A 9,474-nucleotide genomic window follows, 5' to 3' on the forward strand; every position below is an offset into this window, starting at 1 on the left:
CATTTCTGCCACCTCCTGGCAAGACTTAATAATTACATGTACATAGAAATTATTTGAATAACTGGGTCTCAGTGGTGCAGTTAGAAGAGCACTGGAGTGCTGTCACAATCAACAACCCCTAATTTCCTACCAGATGCTCCCGAATAGCCCTGTCTAACTATTGCCTTTAGGCTTTTTAAAACCTTTTCCAATTCAGGAAGCATGCTGAATGAAAAGCAGAATGGGCTTTAAAAAAAGGAAATAAATGTTTCTCTAGCATATTAATTATTGAATGAATTAATTAATTATTTCATTCATTAATTTTCAGTAACTGCTTTATCTTGGCCAGGGTTGAGGTGGATCTGGGGAGAAAAATGGGCGTGAAGCAGGAATACACCCTGGTGGGATGTCAGTCCATCGCAGTGCCCATGCACACACACGTTCAGAATTTCATACCTCATTCAAGGGGCAACTAGGGGCAATTTAGTGTAGCCAATACACCTACATGTCATATTTTTGGAGGGTGGAAATTCACCAGAGATTTCTGCACAGCTGGTTTGTTACAATGTCAACAGTTAAAAGCTTTATATAAATAAAAATGCAACAGAAATAAAGCAGAGCAAATACATGCAGACACAAGGAGAACATGCATACAATGAATAAATGTAATACAGGATACAGAAATCCATTAATGCATTACTTTAATTTATTGCTATGGGTACCTCACCTTCAGTTATTCCAACTGAATTTAAAAAAATAAAATAATCATATATATATATATATATATATATATATATATATATATATATATATATATATATATATATATATATATATATATATATATATATAGTGTGTGTGTGTGTGTGTGCGTGTGTGTGTGTGGTTATTTAAATGATACTATTTGCTAGATTAAAGTAAGACATGCAATTTTAAAAATAAATTGTCTTCAAATTGACACTAGAATATCATAAATGTCTATGTATAGAAATGTGAATACATTACACATGCAGTAAAGCTACCATTGTCTATGTCTCTCTATGTCCCTGTTGTATTCTCACAGGTCTATTGATTTGGATGCAGATGATGTATTTCAACCCCTCCCCCTACAAAGCTCTTCTCTTTTCTCTGACATACACCATACATCAGTATACCCAGCTGACCCAGCTTCTTCACCAAAAACAAGAGGTCCTTTCTTCTTTACACCATGTGCATTAGACCCAAATCACATGCATGGCATGACCTTTAAGGTTTAGCTTAAAACTGTTTTATGTTTGTGTAAAATATTTATGCCAATACAAAACCTTACAAAGTTTGGCGACCTTCAGTAAGATTAGGTGGGCCCTTGAAAATTGTAGCATGCATAGATTGTATATGAGATGGCTAGCCAAAGAGCAGTATAAAGTTGTCACTCTCTAGTGGACATATTAATAAATGGACCATCAGCTAAATAAATAAATAAATAAATAAATAAACAAATAAGTGTGTGTGTGTGTGTGTGTGTGTGTGTGTGTGTGTGTGTATGTATGTATGTATGTGTATATATATATATATGTATATATATATATATATATATATATATATATATATATATATATATAATAAAGTAATATATTTTCTAGCCATCCCTTCACATTCATATTTGTCCCAATGTTTTCCTTAATGATACATATTGCTGGATTATATTTTGGTTCACAAGCTGATTCACAGGTACAGTGCTGTGAAAAAGTTTTGATTTATTCTGTTTTGTGTATATCTCATACTAAATAGTTTTAGATCTTCAAATGAAATACAACATAAAATAAAGGCAACCTGAGCAAACACACACAATACAGTTTTTTTTATTGAAGAAAAAAAGCTATCCAACATCTATCACTCATGTGAAAAACTAATTGCCCACTTAAACTTAAAATCTGGTTGTGCCAACTTTAGCAGCAATAACTGCAAACAAACACTTCTGATAACTGGAGATCAGACTTTCACTTACTTCTTGGACTAGACTGACTCCTATATTTTGGATCATTGTCTTGCTGCATAGTCCAGTTGCACTTGAGCTTCAATTTACGAACTGAAAACCGGATATTCTCCTTTAGGATTTTCTGGTAGAGCACAGAATTCATATTTCCCTCAATTATTGCAAGTTGTCCAGGCCCCGAAGCAGCAAAGCATCCCCACACCATCACACTCCCACCACCATGCTTGACTGTAGGTATGATGAAATTCTGTGTTTGGTTTTCGCTAGATGTAACGGGACCCCTGTCTTCCAAACAGTTCCACTTTCGACTCATCAGTCCACAGAACATTCTCCCAAAAGGTTTGAGGATCATTAAGGTGTGTTTTGGCAAAATTCAGATGAGCCTTAATGTTCTTCTGGGTTAGCAGTGGTTTTCACCTCACCACTCTTCCATGGATGCCATTTTTGCCCAGTGTCTTTCTGATAGTGGAGTCATGAGCCTTTATCGATGCAAGAGAGGCCTGTCGGTCCTTTGATAGTGTCCTTGGCTCTTTTGTGACTTCCTGGATGAGCCGTTGCTGTGCTCTTGGAGGAATTTTTGAAGGTTGGCCACTTCTGGGAAGGTTCACTACTGTGCCGAGTTTTTTTTTCTCCAATTGGAGATAATGACTCTCACTGTGGTTCTTTGGAGTCCCAGAGTCTTTGAAATAGTTCTGTAACTGTTAGAGATCTTCAAATTTCAGATTTATGTCTTTCAGACCTCCGTCAGCCCTTTCAGCCTTATATTTCACTATTAATTCTTAGTTCTGTGCTATGTACAAGAAAGTGTGATTTACCACAGAGTGTTCAGGCTCGCCTGGAGGAGTCTAAATGAACACACACTGACACATTGCTGTTCACAGAGACTTCCCCTTTATTTCGTCTAGAACAGGAGTATTTATACATATTGATAACAGCATGGCTTAGTAGGCGGGTTTCTGCTTGTGCAGGTGCTAGACAGATTTAGACAAAACACACAGCACAATACGAAAATAAGTCCCCTCAAGGCACAGAAAATACATGTGTCAGCTATAATAAAGGATGGCAGTTGATCAGCTTATTCAAAGAGGTAATTAAGTGAATACATTCATCATAGGTATTTGATAGCACAGAGACACACAAACAGAAGCTATAACACAGTATTCCCCATATCTAAGTGTCTTAATAGCAGTTCATAATATAAGAGAGTACATGATATAAGAGAATTCCTTTCCAGACTGATGTATTTCAATCACCTTCTTCCTCATCATTTCTGGAATTTCTTTCAGTTTTGGCCTAGTGTGTTACTGGATAAGACCTTTTAACCAACTTCCTGCTGTTGAAAAAGTTCTATTTAAGTGTTGATTTGATTGAACAGGGTTTGCAGTAATAGTATAGGTAATTAGTAACTACGGGGGCAAATATATTTTCACACAGGCCCAGTTGGTATTGGATAACTTTTTTTGCTTCAGTAAATAACATTATCATTTAAAATTTGTATTTTATGTTTACTCAGGTTGCCTTTGTTTTATCTTAGATTTTGTTTTAATTTCTGAAACTATTTAGTATGAGAGATACACAAAAACAGAAGAAATCAGGAAAATACACAGCACTTTTTCAAAGTGAGTGAAGTTAGAATGGGAATTAGTTCTCATACCTATCATACCACAGCTACCAATCAGGGAGGATGAAGGCTATCGTGTGCTTCCCCTGAGACGAATGCCAGCCGAATGCATTTTTTTGAACTGCATGACAGGGCTGTGTAACACCCGCAGGGGAAAGCGCTATCCACTTCCTTCTGCATGCATGAGCTTACAGACACCTATAATTGTCTATGGTCGCTGTGATTGATAGGAGAGACAGAGTATGCCATCCCCCCACCCAGAAAGCATGGTTTTTCTGTTGCAACACTTGCAATGTGCCATGAATTTAACTTATTTATTTATGGTCAAATCCACAATGCATGTTGGAAGCTAAGCGAGTGGAATTTCATGGAGAATGTAGGAGTAGTGTGTTGAAAATATCTGTGACTTAGGCCAAAACATTGGGGGATTGTAGTATTGTCCTTTGCTTGTGAAAATGCCTTTAAAGCATTTTGGGATCACCACTGAGGACCAAGAGGAACTCGGATCAAGTCTTCTTCTTAATGGACTATATTACCAAACAAAATGGGAAACTGATGTATAATATATACTGGTATCTTATCTTTCTCTACCTCTTGATCTCTCTCTCTCTCGCTCTCTCTCTCTCTCTCTCTCTCTCTCTCTCGCTCTCTCTCGCTCTCTCTCGCTCTCTCACACACACACTTCAAGTTATCCATTCCTTGAAACCGATTTGAAATCACTGGTAAAATTTGACATAATGGCATAAAAGATTTGTAATTATTTGCTTCTTTTTATTGAAGATCAGGGATTCCTGCAACACAGCTCTCTGTGTTGAACAATACAAGCAGGGGGTCCAGTACACTCACCCGCCTGGCACCGGGGTGTGTGAAGGTTAACATGTGCATCCTCTGAGACACGTGAAACCAGCCAAACACATATTTTCATACTGTTGCTCATGCTATGTCACAGGGCAGCACTATCTGCTCTATTCAGCATATGAGCTAACAAATGCCTGACCCTGGCTAGCGTCACAGTGATTGACAGGGGAGAGAGAGTATGCCATCTCTCCCAAACAGAAATCACGGCCAGTGCACTAGCTGCATTAGCATTACCATTTTGAAATAGTGTGGCTCTCACATTTCTGGGGAGTAAGTATTCTTATATATCTGACGAACAACATTAACCTTTATCTTCAGGAGCTCTTGCAGACACAGACTGTGAAACACCACCACTGTGAGTGAATGAACTGGAAATGCAGGAAGTGTATTAAGAAGAATGCGGAAGTGTCCCTTGGCCACGGATGGCTATGGCATCATTGGGATTCGTGATCTTCGGACAATGTGGCAAGCGATTTTCCATTGTGACACTTGGGAGCCCTAAACTAATCTGCATTTCTATGCAACATTTTAGGACAAATGGACATTTTTGGACATTAATTACTGTACCTACTGACAAACTAAACAATGTCAGCAATTTTTTCACTCACTTTTTTTCACTCTCACTGACATTGGCGAATACATAGCAAGGGACCATTCCTCCATACAGAATCTCTCCAGACCCTTTAAATTACAAGCTCCACACTGGTGGACTCTCCTCTTCAGTTCACCCCACAGGTTTTCTATGGGTTTCAAGTCAGGGGACTGGGATGGCCATGGCAGGACCTTGATTTTGTGGTCAGTAAACCATTTTTGTGTTGATTTTGATGTATATTTTAGATCATTGTCCTGCTGGAAGATCCAACCATGCCCCATTTTAAGCTTTCTGGCAGCGGCAGTCAGGTTTTCATTTAATATCTGTTGATATTTGATAGAGTCATGACATGCATCCTAACAAAATGTCCAGGTCCTCTGGCAGAAAAACAAAACATTAAAGAGCCACCACCATATTTAACCATATTTAGCCAAAAAGCTCTACTTTGGTTTCATCTGACCATAGAACCTGATCCCATTTGAAGTTCCAGTAGTGTCTGGCAAACCGAAGATGCTTGAGTTTGTTTTTGGATGAGAGTAGAGGATTGTTTCTTGAAACCCTTCCAAACAACAGCATTTTCAATGTTTGTGCTATTTTCTTATAGCCATCTTGTGAAGCTCAACAACCTTTTGCCACACATCACAGCTATATTCCTTGGTCTTACCCATTGTTATGAATGACTAAGGGAATTTGACCTATGAGTTACCTCATATTTATACCCCTGTGAAACAGTAAGTCATCCTTGAACAATTTCCTGTTCCTGTAAAATATCAATGGGAATATACACACACATATTTAACAAATATTTTTTAATAAACCTGTGTTGTGTTAAATATATAAATAAATGCAAACAAATTAAATATTTAATCAAGAAAGTAATTTGTCTAAACATATCTACAAGACTGTAGCTTACTTTTGTTTTACTTATATTTAAAGCATTTGCTAAATGCTAGGTCTGTTTGTTAAAACCAAAAATAATGCCAGACTTCAAAAACTGAAGTGTTAGAAAATTCCAGAGGATTATATTGTTTGTGTGGATGTTTTCCAACCCCAGATAAAATACACTACAAAACTGTAATAGCTTTTGAAAGGCTTCTTAAGCTTTTCTTTTCTTTCTGTTGTCAGCTGCAGGTAGTACAATCAATCATACAACAATGAATGTAACACTAACACAATCTGCACACAGTCTGGTGTAACATGCCAAAAACTCAGTGCAATTGTCTGCACATACTTGGCACCCTCTCAAGTACTTATTCTTTTGGGCTTTTATAAGAACCATGAGTGCTTGCAACTACACTTACAAACCTAGCCAAGACCATAGAGTAAAATTCTATGAACCATTGGATATTGGGCTGGAGGGCTATATTTTAGAGCGGTGTATTGCTGTGAGTTGCCTGAGTGATACAACTACAGATCTGCAGTAGCAGCAGTGCTATTGATTCTATAGCCATTTCAGACACTATATCAACTTCCAAATGAGCTGTTTTAAGATTATTTGTATAACCAATATGGTAAGTTTTCTTCTAGGCAACATAATGAAAATGTACTCATAAATATGTTGCTCATATGATGTTCAGACAGATAATGAGAATACAGGGTAGCAGAATATCCCAAATCTCAAATCCTGCACTGTAAAACCGGAGAGTTCATTTAACTCAAAACATCTGAGGAAACTAATTACCTCAAAATTTTTAAGTTGATAAATCAATTTCTTTAAGCCAAATACACTTAAATATAACAAAAATTCTACTCAAACTTGTTATATTTAAGTGTATTTGGCTTATAGAAATTGATTTACCAACTTAAAGATTTTGAGGTAATTAGTTTCCTCACATGATTTGAGTTAAATGAACGTATCCGCTTTTACAGTGTGGAGATGATGAAAAATCTAAGTTTAATCCTGTCTAGATATCTGAATGTTTCAACATTTTGGTGTTTCACAATTTTGCCTTCTAAATTTGCCTGCCAAAATGTGATTTTGAATATCCAGGAGTTAAGGGCAAACTCATGGGGTCACAAGTACACAAAGAACAAAGCAGGCTCAGCCTAATTAACATAGGCAAATAAAGACTTGAGGTAGCAAGCCAGGCAAACATGGAGCAACATGAATACACAAAGGGAGGAACTTAGGAACAGTTAAACATCTAACTAACTGAATAAATAAATAAGATTTGATTAAAGATTGAGACAGTATAACTGTTCCTATCCAATGTCGGTGATTGACTGAAAAAAAAAATTGCGTTATGTTCACAACCCAAGACCCTTAAAACATACTGCTGCTTGAGCCATGTCTTGTCTTCAGAACTGTATACTATATAGTCAAAAAGTGCAATTATGTAACCAGGAACTTATGAATATAAGCATCAGTTATTTCTGAATTCATTATAGTTTTCACATGAAGTCTATTTTGTTGAAGTTATCAGCTGTTCAATGATGGAGACTTGAGTACAAAGCTGTTCATAGCAATTGCAGTCCTAAGCCATCTTTTTTAAGTGGTACCATCCACGGTAATCTCATTGATCATTAGGCTGTTCATGTGAGGCCATCCTCTGCAGCAGTGAATTCAATTCAATTCAATTCAATTCAATTCAATTCAATTGTATTTGTATAAGCACATTTAACAATGGACATTGTTACAAAGCAGCTTCATTGAAATATATAAATTCAAGATATAAATTTTACATTTATTAATTTATTAATTAATCCCTAATGAGCAAGCCTGAGGTAATGGTAGCAAGGGAAAACTCCCTGAGACGATATGAGGAAGAGATCTTGAGAGGAGCCAGACTCAAAAGGGAACCCATCCTCATCTGGGTGATAATGAATAGTGCAATTATAAATATTTCCCTTCTATAGCTCTGTATATTACATGGTCAGAAAGAGAATTTTTGTAACCATTAAATTCAATATACAGTAGTTTACACATGAATTCTATTTTGTTGAAGTTTTCAACTGATGGAGAATTGAGTGCATAACTGTTTGTGGAGATTGCAGCCCTAAAGCGATCATGGAATAGAGCTTTAGCGAATACTGTATAGCGAATGGTTTTCAGGTGATGAGAACTTCAACCTGAAATAGGGCATCAGGATGGATTAGGCAGGTCCAGAGAGCAGAAGGGGTCAGGATCACTGAGAGAGAGAGAGAGAGAGAGAGAGAGAGAGAGAGAGAGAGAGAGAGAGAGAGAAACACACAGATTATTGGACAGCACTAATTCAGCCAACAGAAAGCTCCTGTGCCATTGATATTTTTGTTTCACTTACACCCTTAGTTCGAAGGTACACACAACTTTATTAAAAGATTGAGAAATGAGTCCCATTGTTACTTAGAAGCATGTTTGAGATCCTTGAAACTGTATCATATGACATGAGTTTCACAAGCACATGTCACATCTGATTGGTTGCAAAGGTCTTCATTGCAGTTCTTCAAAATGTACCCTATCCTTTCTGTTATTTCAATGCAAAAGTTATTTGCAATTCATGGTGAACCCTCTGAGATATGCTTACATAATTCTTCTCTTTATGGCTGTCTTTAATGTATCTGCCTACATCCTGCGAATGGTTCATGATATTTTCAGTAGTAAATAGGTGTTTTTCTATTTCAAATTGGGCGTAGAGTTACATCCATATAATTTAATACAGGAGTTTACACATACCATTATTGCTATTGTTTATGTACTAACTAAAAATGTGGCAAAGACTGACATATACCCTTGTGTATTTAATAACTATATCTGGGGTTTAATCATATTTCTCTTTCCACTAAACTGACTGCAGTATGTAATGTCAGGTCTATGGAGTTGACACTGGTGGTATATGGACTGTCTTTGCAGATTATGTCATTCATTGCTTCTCAACTACAGTCTCTGAATTACCAGTTAATTATTACGTTAAATGCTGTTAATCCACCCACTGTTGTGTGGATAATACAGTTACGTCTCAACTATCTGCCATGACCTGTGCTTTGGTTGTATTATAACATTCTGTAACATACTGAGTCAAAACATTAATTTGAAATAACACAAAATCATTTGTTCAGGCACTCTATTAATGCTCCTAGTTCAGTGCAGTGTCACATACTGTACTCCTTCTCACGGCTTCCCCTTTTAATCTTGTCCAATGCCATGAGCGCTGATTCATTTGTTTCCAATCATTTGTACTTCGTCACTACACTGTAGATCTACGTCACATCTGCTAATCCATGTGCAGTCTAATAATAACAACCAGTGCACTGAACTATTCTGCGTTTTCCATTTATTTATACACCTTAAAACCTGACATCTGAGACAGGGTACAAACTAGGCATACAGCTGAATGTTACACTCTTAGAATAAAATGTACCAAACTTTACCTTTCCTTTTCATTGATTGTCACTTACATGATACCCTGTAAAACATATTTTACCTAAACATGCATGGAGTAAATCTTTACTCTAATATGTAACTATGGTTTA

This window comes from Ictalurus punctatus, chromosome 2 (genome assembly GCF_001660625.3).
Source record: "Ictalurus punctatus breed USDA103 chromosome 2, Coco_2.0, whole genome shotgun sequence".
Taxonomy (NCBI): Eukaryota; Metazoa; Chordata; class Actinopteri; order Siluriformes; family Ictaluridae; genus Ictalurus; species Ictalurus punctatus.